Source organism: Chiloscyllium punctatum, chromosome 30, assembly GCF_047496795.1.
Source record: "Chiloscyllium punctatum isolate Juve2018m chromosome 30, sChiPun1.3, whole genome shotgun sequence".
Taxonomy (NCBI): Eukaryota; Metazoa; Chordata; class Chondrichthyes; order Orectolobiformes; family Hemiscylliidae; genus Chiloscyllium; species Chiloscyllium punctatum.
This window is the reverse complement of record NC_092768.1, coordinates 30,072,655-30,088,337: the sequence shown is the minus strand read 5'-3', so window position 1 is coordinate 30,088,337 and position 15,683 is coordinate 30,072,655. Positions and strand designations below refer to the sequence as shown.

The 15,683-nt window shown below is 54.9% G+C and overlaps 4 non-coding genes across 4 annotated transcripts; all 4 read right to left on the bottom strand.

Moving 5' to 3' along the window:
• Positions 1 to 779: 779 nt before the first annotated feature.
• Positions 780 to 944, bottom strand: LOC140455784 (U1 spliceosomal RNA). The gene has a single exon (XR_011953035.1). It is a non-coding gene; the product is annotated as a U1 spliceosomal RNA (small nuclear RNA).
• Positions 945 to 4,582: 3,638 nt separating this feature from the next.
• Positions 4,583 to 4,745, bottom strand: LOC140455768 (U1 spliceosomal RNA). Its single transcript, XR_011953023.1, has one exon. It is a non-coding gene; the product is annotated as a U1 spliceosomal RNA (small nuclear RNA).
• Positions 4,746 to 8,384: 3,639 nt separating this feature from the next.
• LOC140455766 (U1 spliceosomal RNA) lies at positions 8,385 to 8,547 on the bottom strand. Its single transcript, XR_011953021.1, has one exon. It is a non-coding gene; the product is annotated as a U1 spliceosomal RNA (small nuclear RNA).
• Positions 8,548 to 12,186: 3,639 nt separating this feature from the next.
• On the bottom strand, positions 12,187 to 12,350 carry LOC140455733 (U1 spliceosomal RNA). The gene has a single exon (XR_011952996.1). It is a non-coding gene; the product is annotated as a U1 spliceosomal RNA (small nuclear RNA).
• Positions 12,351 to 15,683: the final 3,333 nt, after the last annotated feature.

Here is a 15,683-nt window from a genome sequence, read left to right as displayed (position 1 = left end):
ACGTTCCCTTGCCCGCCCGCTGTTCGTCCTGTAGGTGACAGTCGGCCAGCAGGAGGCAGTGGTCAGAGAAGAACACCGGCTTGACGTCGGTGGATCTGACCGAGAGCGTTCGGGACACAAACAGGCAATCTATCCTTGAGCGGATAGACCCGTCTGCCCGTGACCAGGTGTATCTACGCTGCGCTCCGTCTGCAGGGGCGCTGAAGACGTCGTGCAGCTTGGCGTCTTTGACCGTTTCCATCAGGGCCCTGGACGTAGCGTCCGGTTTACTGTCCCCCCCGCCGGATCGTCCATCAGCATCAATGATGCAGTTGAAGTCTCCGGCCAGAATGACCGGCCTGGACGTAGCCAGCAGCAGTGGAAGCTGTTGCAGGACGGCCAACCGTTCACTCTTACCCACTGGGGCGTACACGTTGATTAGTCTCACGGGGGCGTTTCTGTATTTGACGTCCACGACGAGGAGGCGCCCGCCCACCACCTCCTTAACCTCGGAGATGGTGAAGTTGCCTCCCCGCAACAGGATACCCAGGCCGGAGGCGCGGCTATCGTTGCCCCCCGACCACACTGACGGCCCGTGGGCCCACAAGCTCGACCATCTCCTGTAACTGCTGAGGTGCGGTATCCCACACTCCTGCAGAAACAGGATATCGGCTTTGACGTTGGCCAGGAAGGCCAGCGTTGAAACACATCGCGTAGCCGCTTTAATGCTGCGCACATTTATGCTGGCAATCACAGAGATGAGCGCCCTCTGCTGAATGATCTGTTTTTTGTTTGTAAATCAGGGGAGAGCGCGAACGCAGTCCCCCACTACCACAAATTTTGCAGTCGAGTATCCCGCATTTGGGGACATCGCAGGCGTCAGCACACCCGAAGTGCAATGGGATAGCCTCGTCCTGGGAGAACCTTTTTTTTTTATTTCAAAAATATACTTTATTCATAAATGATTTGATGGTCTGTACATTGGATCATGCCATACATATGTCCATATTTACAAACACAGATTCGACTTTATTCTTGTCCTTTACAATCCTGTGCATTTTTTCAATCTTGTATATATACATATATTTGGCTGAGGCATCAGCAGAGCCCAAAAAAACATCTGTATGGGCCCCCTGTTCTTCTTTCGGCAGGCCGATCTTACACAGTGGTCTTTCCCCACCGCGCCTTGGCGGCAGCTGCCCCAAGCTTCAGCGCGTCCCTCAACACGTAGTCTTGGACCTTGGAATGTGCCAGTCTGCAACACTCGGTCGGGGTCAACTCCTTCAGCTGGAAGATCAACAGGTTTCGGACCGCCCAGAGAGCGTCCTTCACCGAGTTGATGATCCTCCAGGCGCAGTTAATGTTCGTCTCGGTGTGAGTCCCGGGGAACAGGCCGTAGAGCACGGAGTCCCGCGTCACGGCGCTGCTCGGGACGAACCTCGACAAGCACCACTGCATTCCTCTCCAGACTTCCTCTGCATAGGCACATTCCAGAAGGAGGTGTGTGACAGTCTCGTCCCCCCCGCAGCCACTTCGAGGGCAGCGTGCGGTGCGGCAGAGAGTCCGGGCGTGCATAAAGGATCTCACAGGCAGAGCCCTTCTCACCACCAGCCAAGCCACGTCTTGGTGCTTGTTGGAAAGTTCTGGCGATGAGGCATTCTGCCAAATGGCTTTGACAGTCTGCTCAGGGAACCGCTCGATAGGATCCGCCCTCTCCTTTTCCCGAAGGGTCTCAAGGACGCTACGTGCTGACCACTTCCTGATGGACTTGTGGTCAAAGGTGTTTTTCCTCATAAACTTCTCCACGAAGGACAGGTGATACGGAACGGTCCAACTACTCGGAGCGTTCCGCGGCAGCGAGGCCAGGCCCATCCTTCGCAACACCGGGGACAGGTAGAACCTCAGTACGTAGTGACACTTGGTGTTTGCGTACCGGGGATCCACGCACAGCTTGATGCAGCCACACACAAAGGTGGCCATCAGGGTGAGGGTGGCATTGGGCGTGTTTTTTCCCCCATTGCACCGGTCTTTGTACATTGAGTCTCTTCGGACCCGGTCCATCTTTGATCTCCAAATGAATTGGAAGATGGCCCGGGTGACTGCGGCGGCACAGGTCCTGGGGATAGGCCAGACCTGTGCCACATATAGCAATACTGAGAGTACCTCACACCTGATGACCAGGTTTTTTCCCGCGATGGAGAGCGACCGTTGCCCCCATCTGCCTAGTTTCTGTCTCATCTTCCTGATCCGCTCCTCCCAGGTCTTGGCGCACGCCCCAGCCCCCCCGAACCAAATACCCAGCACCTTCAGGTGGTCAGTCCTGACGGTGAAGGGGATAGAGGATTGGTCGGCCCAGTTCCCGAAGAGCATGGCCTCGCTCTTGCCTCGGTTTACCTTGGCCCCCGAGGCCCGTTCGAACTGGTCGCAGATGCACACGAGTCTGTGCACGGACAGCGGATCCGAGCAGAAAACAGCGACGTCATCCATGTACAGGGAGGCCTTAACCTGCAGGCCCCCGCTGCCAGGAATAGTCACCCCTCTCAGGCTCGCATCCTTCCTGATGGATTCGGCAAATGGCTCTATGCAACACACAAACAAGGCGGGTGAGAGGGGGCATCCCTGCCTGACTCCAGATCTTACAGGGAAGCTATCTGATTCCCACCCATTGATTGAGACTGCACTGACAATGTTGGTGTAGAGCAGTCTGATCCAATTTCCGATTCCCTCCCCAAAGCCCATTTTGGAGAGGACATCCCTCATATATGTATGCGATATCCTGTCAAAGGCTTTCTCCTGGTCAAGGCTGATGAGGCAGGTGTCCACCCCCCTGTCCTGCACGTAGGCGATCGTATCCCTGAGGAGTGCGAGACTCTCAGAGATCTTCCTGCCCGGTACAGCACAGGTTTGGTCCGGGTGGATCACCGATCCCAGAGCAGACCTGACCCGGTTGGCGATGACCTTTGACAGGATTTTGTAGTCTGCATTTAACAGTGAGATCGGTCTCCAATTTCTAATTTCCTCCCTCTCCCCCTTCCGCTTGTAGACGAGGGTGATGATGCCTTTCCTCATGGATTCACTCATGGTACCTGCCCGGAGCATACTGACATACACCTCCAGCAGGTCCTGGCCGATCAAGTCCCAAAGAGCGGAATAAACCTCGACCGGTAAGCCGTCGCTTCCGGGAGTTTTATTCTTTTCGAAGGACTCGAGGGCCTTGGTCAGTTCATCCAGAGATAGCGGCTGGTCCAGCCTCTCTCGTGTTCCGTCATCTAGGACCTCCGTGATAGAGGACAGGAACGACTGGGAGGCCGCGCTGTCGGTCGGCTTCGAGTCATACAGGCTGGCGTAGAAGGATTTGCTGATCCTCATGACGTCAGCCTGAGATGACGTTACCGAGCCATCTTCTTTCTTCAGGCTGCTGAGCACGGAGCTCTCTTTGTGCACCTTCTGGAAGAAGAAACGTGAGCACGTCTCGTCCTGCTCCACCGAGCGGACCCTGGACCGGAAGATTATCCTGGAGGCCTCCGAGGCAAAGAGCGAGGCTTGCTGGCCCTTCACCTCCTTGAGGTCCTCCGTGACATCCACCCCCATCGTCTGCAGCAGGAGCAGGTTCTGCATACTTTCCTGGAGCTGGGACAGTTTTCCCCGCCTCTCTCTCGCCTCCTGGACACCTTTGAGGATAAAGAACCTCTTGATGTTCCCTTTTACCGTTTCCCACCAGTCCGCTGGAGACTCAAAGAGGGGCTTCACGGTTCTCCAACCTGCGTAATCCCTCTTGAGCTCTTCGATGTTTCCCGGGGTCAACAGCTTAGTGTTCAGTTTCCACGTTCCCTTGCCCGCCCGCTGTTCGTCCTGTAGGTGACAGTCGGCCAGCAGGAGGCAGTGGTCAGAGAAGAACACCGGCTTGACGTCGGTGGATCTGACCGAGAGCGTTCGGGACACAAACAGGCAATCTATCCTTGAGCGGATAGACCCGTCTGCCCGTGACCAGGTGTATCTACGCTGCGCTCCGTCTGCAGGGGCGCTGAAGACGTCGTGCAGCTTGGCGTCTTTGACCGTTTCCATCAGGGCCCTGGACGTAGCGTCCGGTTTACTGTCCCCCCCGCCGGATCGTCCATCAGCATCAATGATGCAGTTGAAGTCTCCGGCCAGAATGACCGGCCTGGACGTAGCCAGCAGCAGTGGAAGCTGTTGCAGGACGGCCAACCGTTCACTCTTACCCACTGGGGCGTACACGTTGATTAGTCTCACGGGGGCGTTTCTGTATTTGACGTCCACGACGAGGAGGCGCCCGCCCACCACCTCCTTAACCTCGGAGATGGTGAAGTTGCCTCCCCGCAACAGGATACCCAGGCCGGAGGCGCGGCTATCGTTGCCCCCCGACCACACTGACGGCCCGTGGGCCCACAAGCTCGACCATCTCCTGTAACTGCTGAGGTGCGGTATCCCACACTCCTGCAGAAACAGGATATCGGCTTTGACGTTGGCCAGGAAGGCCAGCGTTGAAACACATCGCGTAGCCGCTTTAATGCTGCGCACATTTATGCTGGCAATCACAGAGATGAGCGCCCTCTGCTGAATGATCTGTTTTTTGTTTGTAAATCAGGGGAGAGCGCGAACGCAGTCCCCCACTACCACAAATTTTGCAGTCGAGTATCCCGCATTTGGGGACATCGCAGGCGTCAGCACACCCGAAGTGCAATGGGATAGCCTCGTCCTGGGAGAACTTTTTTTTTATTTCAAAAATATACTTTATTCATAAATGATTTGATGGTCTGTACATTGGATCATGCCATACATATGTCCATATTTACAAACACAGATTCGACTTTATTCTTGTCCTTTACAATCCTGTGCCTTTTTTCAATCTTGTATATATACATATATTTGGCTGAGGCATCAGCAGAGCCCAAAAAAAACATCTGTATGGGCCCCCTGTTCTTCTTTCGGCAGGCCGATCTTACACAGTGGTCTTTCCCCACCGCGCCTTGGCGGCAGCTGCCCCAAGCTTCAGCGCGTCCCTCAACACGTAGTCTTGGACCTTGGAATGTGCCAGTCTGCAACACTCGGTCGGGGTCAACTCCTTCAGCTGGAAGATCAACAGGTTTCGGACCGCCCAGAGAGCGTCCTTCACCGAGTTGATGATCCTCCAGGCGCAGTTAATGTTCGTCTCGGTGTGAGTCCCGGGGAACAGGCCGTAGAGCACGGAGTCCCGCGTCACGGCGCTGCTCGGGACGAACCTCGACAAGCACCACTGCATTCCTCTCCAGACTTCCTCTGCATAGGCACATTCCAGAAGGAGGTGTGTGACAGTCTCGTCCCCCCCGCAGCCACTTCGAGGGCAGCGTGCGGTGCGGCAGAGAGTCCGGGCGTGCATAAAGGATCTCACAGGCAGAGCCCTTCTCACCACCAGCCAAGCCACGTCTTGGTGCTTGTTGGAAAGTTCTGGCGATGAGGCATTCTGCCAAATGGCTTTGACAGTCTGCTCAGGGAACCGCTCGACAGGATCCGCCCTCTCCTTTTCCCGAAGGGTCTCAAGGACGCTACGTGCTGACCACTTCCTGATGGACTTGTGGTCAAAGGTGTTTTTCCTCATAAATTTCTCCACGAAGGACAGGTGATACGGAACGGTCCAACTACTCGGAGCGTTCCGCGGCAGCGAGGCCAGGCCCATCCTTCGCAACACCGGGGACAGGTAGAACCTCAGTACGTAGTGACACTTGGTGTTTGCGTACCGGGGATCCACGCACAGCTTGATGCAGCCACACACAAAGGTGGCCATCAGGGTGAGGGTGGCATTGGGCGTGTTTTTTCCCCCATTGCACCGGTCTTTGTACATTGAGTCTCTTCGGACCCGGTCCATCTTTGATCTCCAAATGAATTGGAAGATGGCCCGGGTGACTGCGGCGGCACAGGTCCTGGGGATAGGCCAGACCTGTGCCACATATAGCAATACTGAGAGTACCTCACACCTGATGACCAGGTTTTTTCCCGCGATGGAGAGCGACCGTTGCCCCCATCTGCCTAGTTTCTGTCTCATCTTCCTGATCCGCTCCTCCCAGGTCTTGGCACACGCCCCAGCCCCCCCGAACCAAATACCCAGCACCTTCAGGTGGTCAGTCCTGACGGTGAAGGGGATAGAGGATTGGTCGGCCCAGTTCCCGAAGAGCATGGCCTCGCTCTTGCCTCGGTTTACCTTGGCCCCCGAGGCCCGTTCGAACTGGTCGCAGATGCACACGAGTCTGTGCACGGACAGCGGATCCGAGCAGAAAACAGCGACGTCATCCATGTACAGGGAGGCCTTAACCTGCAGGCCCCCGCTGCCAGGAATAGTCACCCCTCTCAGGCTCGCATCCTTCCTGATGGATTCGGCAAATGGCTCTATGCAACACACAAACAAGGCGGGTGAGAGGGGGCATCCCTGCCTGACTCCAGATCTTACAGGGAAGCTATCTGATTCCCACCCATTGATTGAGACTGCACTGACAATGTTGGTGTAGAGCAGTCTGATCCAATTTCCGATTCCCTCCCCAAAGCCCATTTTGGAGAGGACATCCCTCATATATGTATGCGATATCCTGTCAAAGGCTTTCTCCTGGTCCAGGCTGATGAGGCAGGTGTCCACCCCCCTGTCCTGCACGTAGGCGATCGTATCCCTGAGGAGTGCGAGACTCTCAGAGATCTTCCTGCCCGGTACAGCACAGGTTTGGTCCGGGTGGATCACCGATCCCAGAGCAGACCTGACCCGGTTGGCGATGACCTTTGACAGGATTTTGTAGTCTGCATTTAACAGTGAGATCGGTCTCCAATTTCTAATTTCCTCCCTCTCCCCCTTCCGCTTGTAGACGAGGGTGATGATGCCTTTCCTCATGGATTCACTCATGGTACCTGCCCGGAGCATACTGACATACACCTCCAGCAGGTCCTGGCCGATCAAGTCCCAAAGAGCGGAATAAACCTCGACCGGTAAGCCGTCGCTTCCGGGAGTTTTATTCTTTTCGAAGGACTCGAGGGCCTTGGTCAGTTCATCCAGAGATAGCGGCTGGTCCAGCCTCTCTCGTGTTCCGTCATCTAGGACCTCCGTGATAGAGGACAGGAACGACTGGGAGGCCGCGCTGTCGGTCGGCTTCGAGTCATACAGGCTGGCGTAGAAGGATTTGCTGATCCTCATGACGTCAGCCTGAGATGACGTTACCGAGCCATCTTCTTTCTTCAGGCTGCTGAGCACGGAGCTCTCTTTGTGCACCTTCTGGAAGAAGAAACGTGAGCACGTCTCGTCCTGCTCCACCGAGCGGACCCTGGACCGGAAGATTATCCTGGAGGCCTCCGAGGCAAAGAGCGAGGCTTGCTGGCCCTTCACCTCCTTGAGGTCCTCCGTGACATCCACCCCCATCGTCTGCAGCAGGAGCAGGTTCTGCATACTTTCCTGGAGCTGGGACAGTTTTCCCCGCCTCTCTCTCGCCTCCTGGACACCTTTGAGGATAAAGAACCTCTTGATGTTCCCTTTTACCGTTTCCCACCAGTCCGCTGGAGACTCAAAGAGGGGCTTCACGGTTCTCCAACCTGCGTAATCCCTCTTGAGCTCTTCGATGTTTCCCGGGGTCAACAGCTTAGTGTTCAGTTTCCACGTTCCCTTGCCCGCCCGCTGTTCGTCCTGTAGGTGACAGTCGGCCAGCAGGAGGCAGTGGTCAGAGAAGAACACCGGCTTGACGTCGGTGGATCTGACCGAGAGCGTTCGGGACACAAACAGGCAATCTATCCTTGAGCGGATAGACCCGTCTGCCCGTGACCAGGTGTATCTACGCTGCGCTCCGTCTGCAGGGGCGCTGAAGACGTCGTGCAGCTTGGCGTCTTTGACCGTTTCCATCAGGGCCCTGGACGTAGCGTCCGGTTTACTGTCCCCCCCGCCGGATCGTCCATCAGCATCAATGATGCAGTTGAAGTCTCCGGCCAGAATGACCGGCCTGGACGTAGCCAGCAGCAGTGGAAGCTGTTGCAGGACGGCCAACCGTTCACTCTTACCCACTGGGGCGTACACGTTGATTAGTCTCACGGGGGCGTTTCTGTATTTGACGTCCACGACGAGGAGGCGCCCGCCCACCACCTCCTTAACCTCGGAGATGGTGAAGTTGCCTCCCCGCAACAGGATACCCAGGCCGGAGGCGCGGCTATCGTTGCCCCCCGACCACACTGACGGCCCGTGGGCCCACAAGCTCGACCATCTCCTGTAACTGCTGAGGTGCGGTATCCCACACTCCTGCAGAAACAGGATATCGGCTTTGACGTTGGCCAGGAAGGCCAGCGTTGAAACACATCGCGTAGCCGCTTTAATGCTGCGCACATTTATGCTGGCAATCACAGAGATGAGCGCCCTCTGCTGAATGATCTGTTTTTTGTTTGTAAATCAGGGGAGAGCGCGAACGCAGTCCCCCACTACCACAAATTTTGCAGTCGAGTATCCCGCATTTGGGGACATCGCAGGCGTCAGCACACCCGAAGTGCAATGGGATAGCCTCGTCCTGGGAGAACTTTTTTTTTATTTCAAAAATATACTTTATTCATAAATGATTTGATGGTCTGTACATTGGATCATGCCATACATATGTCCATATTTACAAACACAGATTCGACTTTATTCTTGTCCTTTACAATCCTGTGCCTTTTTTCAATCTTGTATATATACATATATTTGGCTGAGGCATCAGCAGAGCCCAAAAAAAACATCTGTATGGGCCCCCTGTTCTTCTTTCGGCAGGCCGATCTTACACAGTGGTCTTTCCCCACCGCGCCTTGGCGGCAGCTGCCCCAAGCTTCAGCGCGTCCCTCAACACGTAGTCTTGGACCTTGGAATGTGCCAGTCTGCAACACTCGGTCGGGGTCAACTCCTTCAGCTGGAAGATCAACAGGTTTCGGACCGCCCAGAGAGCGTCCTTCACCGAGTTGATGATCCTCCAGGCGCAGTTAATGTTCGTCTCGGTGTGAGTCCCGGGGAACAGGCCGTAGAGCACGGAGTCCCGCGTCACGGCGCTGCTCGGGACGAACCTCGACAAGCACCACTGCATTCCTCTCCAGACTTCCTCTGCATAGGCACATTCCAGAAGGAGGTGTGTGACAGTCTCGTCCCCCCCGCAGCCACTTCGAGGGCAGCGTGCGGTGCGGCAGAGAGTCCGGGCGTGCATAAAGGATCTCACAGGCAGAGCCCTTCTCACCACCAGCCAAGCCACGTCTTGGTGCTTGTTGGAAAGTTCTGGCGATGAGGCATTCTGCCAAATGGCTTTGACAGTCTGCTCAGGGAACCGCTCGACAGGATCCGCCCTCTCCTTTTCCCGAAGGGTCTCAAGGACGCTACGTGCTGACCACTTCCTGATGGACTTGTGGTCAAAGGTGTTTTTCCTCATAAATTTCTCCACGAAGGACAGGTGATACGGAACGGTCCAACTACTCGGAGCGTTCCGCGGCAGCGAGGCCAGGCCCATCCTTCGCAACACCGGGGACAGGTAGAACCTCAGTACGTAGTGACACTTGGTGTTTGCGTACCGGGGATCCACGCACAGCTTGATGCAGCCACACACAAAGGTGGCCATCAGGGTGAGGGTGGCATTGGGCGTGTTTTTTCCCCCATTGCACCGGTCTTTGTACATTGAGTCTCTTCGGACCCGGTCCATCTTTGATCTCCAAATGAATTGGAAGATGGCCCGGGTGACTGCGGCGGCACAGGTCCTGGGGATAGGCCAGACCTGTGCCACATATAGCAATACTGAGAGTACCTCACACCTGATGACCAGGTTTTTTCCCGCGATGGAGAGCGACCGTTGCCCCCATCTGCCTAGTTTCTGTCTCATCTTCCTGATCCGCTCCTCCCAGGTCTTGGCACACGCCCCAGCCCCCCCGAACCAAATACCCAGCACCTTCAGGTGGTCAGTCCTGACGGTGAAGGGGATAGAGGATTGGTCGGCCCAGTTCCCGAAGAGCATGGCCTCGCTCTTGCCTCGGTTTACCTTGGCCCCCGAGGCCCGTTCGAACTGGTCGCAGATGCACACGAGTCTGTGCACGGACAGCGGATCCGAGCAGAAAACAGCGACGTCATCCATGTACAGGGAGGCCTTAACCTGCAGGCCCCCGCTGCCAGGAATAGTCACCCCTCTCAGGCTCGCATCCTTCCTGATGGATTCGGCAAATGGCTCTATGCAACACACAAACAAGGCGGGTGAGAGGGGGCATCCCTGCCTGACTCCAGATCTTACAGGGAAGCTATCTGATTCCCACCCATTGATTGAGACTGCACTGACAATGTTGGTGTAGAGCAGTCTGATCCAATTTCCGATTCCCTCCCCAAAGCCCATTTTGGAGAGGACATCCCTCATATATGTATGCGATATCCTGTCAAAGGCTTTCTCCTGGTCCAGGCTGATGAGGCAGGTGTCCACCCCCCTGTCCTGCACGTAGGCGATCGTATCCCTGAGGAGTGCGAGACTCTCAGAGATCTTCCTGCCCGGTACAGCACAGGTTTGGTCCGGGTGGATCACCGATCCCAGAGCAGACCTGACCCGGTTGGCGATGACCTTTGACAGGATTTTGTAGTCTGCATTTAACAGTGAGATCGGTCTCCAATTTCTAATTTCCTCCCTCTCCCCCTTCCGCTTGTAGACGAGGGTGATGATGCCTTTCCTCATGGATTCACTCATGGTACCTGCCCGGAGCATACTGACATACACCTCCAGCAGGTCCTGGCCGATCAAGTCCCAAAGAGCGGAATAAACCTCGACCGGTAAGCCGTCGCTTCCGGGAGTTTTATTCTTTTCGAAGGACTCGAGGGCCTTGGTCAGTTCATCCAGAGATAGCGGCTGGTCCAGCCTCTCTCGTGTTCCGTCATCTAGGACCTCCGTGATAGAGGACAGGAACGACTGGGAGGCCGCGCTGTCGGTCGGCTTCGAGTCATACAGGCTGGCGTAGAAGGATTTGCTGATCCTCATGACGTCAGCCTGAGATGACGTTACCGAGCCATCTTCTTTCTTCAGGCTGCTGAGCACGGAGCTCTCTTTGTGCACCTTCTGGAAGAAGAAACGTGAGCACGTCTCGTCCTGCTCCACCGAGCGGACCCTGGACCGGAAGATTATCCTGGAGGCCTCCGAGGCAAAGAGCGAGGCTTGCTGGCCCTTCACCTCCTTGAGGTCCTCCGTGACATCCACCCCCATCGTCTGCAGCAGGAGCAGGTTCTGCATACTTTCCTGGAGCTGGGACAGTTTTCCCCGCCTCTCTCTCGCCTCCTGGACACCTTTGAGGATAAAGAACCTCTTGATGTTCCCTTTTACCGTTTCCCACCAGTCCGCTGGAGACTCAAAGAGGGGCTTCACGGTTCTCCAACCTGCGTAATCCCTCTTGAGCTCTTCGATGTTTCCCGGGGTCAACAGCTTAGTGTTCAGTTTCCACGTTCCCTTGCCCGCCCGCTGTTCGTCCTGTAGGTGACAGTCGGCCAGCAGGAGGCAGTGGTCAGAGAAGAACACCGGCTTGACGTCGGTGGATCTGACCGAGAGCGTTCGGGACACAAACAGGTAATCTATCCTTGAGCGGATAGACCCGTCTGCCCGTGACCAGGTGTATCTACGCTGCGCTCCGTCTGCAGGGGCGCTGAAGACGTCGTGCAGCTTGGCGTCTTTGACCGTTTCCATCAGGGCCCTGGACGTAGCGTCCGGTTTACTGTCCCCCCCGCCGGATCGTCCATCAGCATCAATGATGCAGTTGAAGTCTCCGGCCAGAATGACCGGCCTGGACGTAGCCAGCAGCAGTGGAAGCTGTTGCAGGACGGCCAACCGTTCACTCTTACCCACTGGGGCGTACACGTTGATTAGTCTCACGGGAGCGTTTCTGTATTTGACGTCCACGACGAGGAGGCGCCCGCCCACCACCTCCTTAACCTCGGAGATGGTGAAGTTGCCTCCCCGCAACAGGATACCCAGGCCGGAGGCGCGGCTATCGTTGCCCCCCGACCACACTGACGGCCCGTGGGCCCACAAGCTCGACCATCTCCTGTAACTGCTGAGGTGCGGTATCCCACACTCCTGCAGAAACAGGATATCGGCTTTGACGTTGGCCAGGAAGGCCAGCGTTGAAACACATCGCGTAGCCGCTTTAATGCTGCGCACATTTATGCTGGCAATCACAGAGATGAGCGCCCTCTGCTGAATGTTCTGTTTTTTATTTGTAAATCAGGGGAGAGCGCGAACGCAGTCCCCCACTACCACAAATTTTGCAGTCGAGTATCCCGCATTTGGGGACATCGCAGGCGTCAGCACACCCGAAGTGCAATGGGATAGCCTCGTCCTGGGAGAACCACCTTGGTGATCATGGTATCTCCCCTGCCAGGTAAGTATGCTTAATACTCGCACTCGCTCAAACCCAACAACAGCCCATAGCTCTTACACTCACACTAACTGCATTTTCGGAAATCGAAAATTCACCTGCCTGAGGTCCCCTGTCTGCACAACAGCGCCATTTCTCACCTGGATCAAAGAACACCCGGAAAAAGCTCATGTTTCACTGAATACTACACTCACTAGGCGCCCTGAGAAGCTGCACTAATTTGCATTTCTTCCAGAAACGGAAATGCTCCGCCCCCTGCCCCGCCCCCTTCCGACTGACTCCTCTTTCACCAAAACAAAGCCCCAGAAATCTCTCAGACACCTGAAGCACTCTGTTATCAAACACTGTTTACGTAATGTTAGGTGAACGCGAATAAAAGCAATTTTTAAGCTTTGCTGGTGAAACTTGAAAGATATTTTGCCATCACTTTTTCCTAATCCCTACAAACTGAACAAATCTTCTTTTGTGAAACTGCAGCTTTGCAATCTCCCACCCTCTGTGTTCCACCATGTAAATCAATTCCTTCAGGAGACCTCACGGTTAAGATTAAGGATTCCAGGGACAAGGAAATATTTCTCAACGTTGTTTGGATGTGACATTAAACTGAGAGCACCACCTTTTCTGGATACACATTCTTTAACACCCTCTGGTGTTAAAGAAACAGGCCCGTGATTGAAATGTAAATATCATTTATATATATCTCTGATTTACTCGTTTACTTCCAGCCGAGTATAAATACCTTTTCTCAGCCGAGTATAAATACCATCCTATTTCTTCCTTTTTTTTAGCTTTGACAAAGGGTCAGTTAGACTCGAAATATCAGCTCTTTTCTCTCCTTCCAGATACTGCCAGACCTGCTGAGATTTTCCAGCATTTTCTCTTTTGATTTCAGATTCCAGCATCCGCAGTAATTTGATTTTATTAATAAACATTGGAGTTTTACTCTCATCAACAAACAAACAAAAGGCATCTTTTGTTTGTGTAAGATTGCATTTTCAGAGGGTGATAAAGAGGTTTGTACTACCCCGATTATAGTGGGTCAAACTGAAGATCAGGCTGTTCTTCCTGCTCCCAAGGTTTCTGATTCTTGGTGCTGTTCTCTCTGGAGTGTGTGAGGGACCCCTCTGACCTGAGTTGCTTCTTTTATCGTGTTATCTGGGTCATTTCCAAGTATTGTGGCTCAGCAGCGGTTTGTTGTAAGAATGTAATTAGCATAAGTCATTTACTTGATGTTAATTGATTTTCTATCTCGGGAAGACTCTTCCAAAAGACAGTGTTGGATATTGTAATTTCCCTTTGACTGAGCCGACCCTCGGAGCCAAACTTCCTCAATAACATGATTTGGAGGGGCCGGTGTTGGACGAGGGTGGACAAAGGTCAAAATCAACGAGGTCAAAACAAAGATTGCAGATGCTGGAAACCAGAGTCTAAATTAGAGTGGTGCTGGAAAAGCACAGCAGGTCAGGCAGCATCCTAGGAGCAGGAAAATCGACGTTTCGGGCAAAAGCCCTTCATCAGGAACAGAGGCTGGAAGCTTGCAGAGTGGAGAAATAAATGTGGGGGGGTGGGGGGTAGGGAGAAATTAGCATAGAGTAGAATAGGTGAATGGGGCTGGGGGTGGGGAGATAGATCAGGGGTAGGGTGGGGGAAGTTAGCAAAGAGTACAATAGGTGAATGGGGGTGGGGATGGAGGTGATAGGTCAGAGGGGAGGGTGGAGTGGGTTGGTGGGAAGGAAGATTGGCAGGTAGGACAGGTCATGGGGACGGTGCTTAGCTGGAAGGTTGGAACTGGGGTGAGGTGGGGGAAGGGGAAATGAGGAAACTGGTGAAGTCCACATTGTTGCCCTGGGGGTTGAAATGTTCCAAGGTGGAAGATGAGGCGTTCTTCCTCAAGACGTCGGGCGGGGGGGGTGAGGGAGTGGTGGTGGAGAAGGCCCAGGACCTGCATGTCCTCGGCAGAGTGAGAGGGGGAGTTGAAATGTTGGGCCACAGGGCGGTGTGATTGATTGGTGCGGGTGTCCTGGAGATGTCCCTATAGTGCTCTGCGAGAAGGCATCCAGTCTCCCCAATGTAGAGGTGACCGCATCAGGAGCAACAGTTACAATAAATGACATTGGTGGATGTGCAGGTAAAACTTTGATGAATGTGGAAGGCTCCTTTGGGGCCTTGGATGGAGGTGAGGGAGGAGGTGTGGGCGCAGGTTTTGCAATTCCTGTGGTGGCAGGGGAAGGTGCGAGGACGGGAGGGTGGATTGTCGGGGGGCGTGGACCTGACCAGGTAGTCACGGAGGGAACGGTGTTTGTGGAAAACGGAAATTGTTGGGGAGGGAAAAGAGCAGCAGTGAGGAGCAGCTGTGAGGCAGAACAGAGTGGGCTGGAGGCCTGGATACGTGAGGAGCAGCTGTGAGGCAGAACAGAGTGGGCTGGAGGCCTGGATACGTGAGGAGCAGCTGTGAGGCAGAACAGAGTGGGCTGGAGGCCTGGATACGTGAGGAGCAGCTGTGAGGCAGAACAGAGTGGGCTGGAGGCCTGGATACGTGAGGAGCAGCTGTGAGGCAGAACAGAGTGGGCTGGAGGCCTGGATACGTGAGGAGCAGCTGTGAGGGAGTACAGAGTGGGCTGGAGGCCTGGATACGTGAGGAGCAGCTGTGAGGGAGTACAGAGTGGGCTGGAGGCCTGGATACGTGAGGAGCAGCTGTGAGGCAGAACAGAGTGGGCTGGAGGCCTGGATACGTGAGGAGCAGCTGTGAGGCAGAACAGAGTGGGCTGGAGGCCTGGATACGTGAGGAGCAGCTGTGAGGCAGAACAGAGTGGGCTGGAGGCCTGGATACGTGAGGAGCAGCTGTGAGGGAGTACAGAGTGGGCTGGAGGCCTGGATACGTGAGGAGCAGCTGTGAGGGAGTACAGAGTGGGCTGGAGGCCTGGATACGTGAGGAGCAGCTGTGAGGGAGTACAGAGTGGGCTGGAGGCCTGGATACGTGAGGAGCAGCTGTGAGGCAGAACAGAGTGGGCTGGAGGCCTGGATACGTGAGGAGCAGCTGTGAGGCAGAACAGAGTGGGCTGGAGGCCTGGATACGTGAGGAGCAGCTGTGAGGCAGTACAGAGTGGGCTGGAGGCCTGGATACGTGAGGAGCAGCACAGAACACACCAGGTGGCCTCCTTCTTTAGAGATCGCAATTTCCCTTCCCATGTGGTTTAAGATGCCCTCCAACACATCTCATCCACACCCCGCACCTCCGCCCTCAAACCTCACCCCTCCAACCGTAACAAGGACAGAACCCCCCTAGTACTCACCTTCCACCCTACCAACCTTTGCATAAACCACATCATCCGACGACATTTCCA